Source organism: Mus musculus, chromosome 14 (assembly GCF_000001635.26).
Source record: "Mus musculus strain C57BL/6J chromosome 14, GRCm38.p6 C57BL/6J".
NCBI lineage: Eukaryota > Metazoa > Chordata > Mammalia > Rodentia > Muridae > Mus > Mus musculus.
The window spans coordinates 12,272,002-12,273,929 of NC_000080.6; positions in this window are offsets into that span (position 1 = coordinate 12,272,002).

Consider the following 1,928-nt stretch of genomic DNA (forward strand, 5'->3'; position numbering starts at 1 on the left):
ACCTGGAGTTCATTGATTCAGCTACACTGGCTGAGCAGCTGGTTGCTGGTGCCCTGTCTGCTTCCTTTATAGGAACTTAAAGATGTGACAATCAAATTCAGGCCCTCATGTTTGTGTGGCTTGCACTTTGCCAAATGAGCCATGCTAACTGTTCTCTAGATCTGAAATTAATCTAGAAAGTTTTATATGTTTTATTTACTTTATGTGTATGAATATTTTTGCCTTCAATCATATCTATGCACTACATGTGTGTCTGTTGGGTCCCCTGGAACCATGTGAGGTGCTGGGAATTGAACTTGGGTCATCTGCCAGAATGAGTTCTCTTAACCACTGAACCATCTCTCCAGGCCCCAGACAAAAACTTTAATAAGAGCACATGGAAGTTTATTATTTGGCCACAGATGGATTTGTATAAACAGAAAGAAGTGACACAGAGTTCAGAGGAAAGCTCCAAGAACAGGATACTTTAGCTAGGCATCAAAAGATGGGTAAATCTTAAAGGTAATAAACAATATTCTATGTGTTAGAAAAAAAACTTGTAAAACAGCATTTTCATCTTTAAAAGTGGGATAATCTTGGAAAAGTAGGGGGAGGTCTAGATCACAGAAGACCTTCCTTGCCACCTGAAAGAGTTTGGACTTGATTTGGCCTGCTGATAAGAACCACTAAGTATACCACTGTTTTCAAACAGTGACTATGAAACGCAGTCATGTGTAACCCTAAAGACCTTAAGTATCTAGGTTTAAAGGCTATAAAAAAAAAATACAGACACATTAAAGGGCAGAAACAGCACAATTATATCATTTTTCTTTGCTTTGTTCGACTTTTGTTTTTGCTTTGTAGATTTTAATTTAAATGAGTTCTTTTGGGGTTTGGTAGTTGTTGATTGGTTAGGTTTTTATTTGTTTTAAGGGGGTTTTAAGATGATTTGTCTTTATTTTATGTGCATTGGTGTTTTGTCAACATTTGCATGAGGGTGTCAGATCCCCTGTAACAGGAGTTACAGACAATTGTGAGATGCCATGTGGATTCTTGGAATTGAACCTGCTGGAAGAGCAGTCACTGCTCCTATCTGCTGGGCCATCTCTCCAGCTCCTGGGTTTTATTTTATTGTGAGAATTGGTCTCATATATTCCAGGCTGATCTTTACAGCAAACAGTAGCCTTGAATTCAGGCTCCTTTTCTCCAGTGCTGGAATTATATTCATCCCCTGCCCCCGTAATCCTCATTTATGAAGTACCGGGGATGGATCCCATGAGGAGATTGAGCCCATGACAGTGTGCATGACAGGCAAACATAACATCAAAAGAAACTACATACCTAGCATGAATGAGTTATTAAAACTAATATAAGATAATTTCCTTGGGATTCTAGATTTTTGCCTTTAACTGAAAAAGAAATGAAAAACCTTGCCACCTTTTTCTGTTAGAAGCAACAAGCTGTTGTGAGTGAGCATGGGCTTTATTTTTATTTTACCATTTAAAAATTCTAGCAGAATCATTCCATACAGAAAAACCAACTAAGAAAACAAGAGAGAGAGAGAGAGAGAGAGAGAGAGAGAGAGAGAGAGAGAGTCAAGCTCATAGTAGCCACACTCAACTGTGCCATCCCAAGACCCCTTGGGTTCTTGTAATGTTACCCTGTATAGAGACCTCCCGAAGCCTGTCGACCATCCTACCAACCAATATGTTCCAGGATCCCCTAGTGTCCTTCTCCCAAACAGAGCCTGACCTCTACCAGACTCACCTCCACCCGAGTATGCTATGGCACCTTGTGCCCTACCACTGTGGATTATCTTCTGATACTGGCCCGTGATGCCCCACAATGGCCTGTAGAACCTGCTGTGCCCTCCACAGACTTCTGAAGCTTAGCAGTGAAAATCTTCTAAGCCTGGAAAAGATTTGCTCTTGGGCTCAGAATTTGCACAT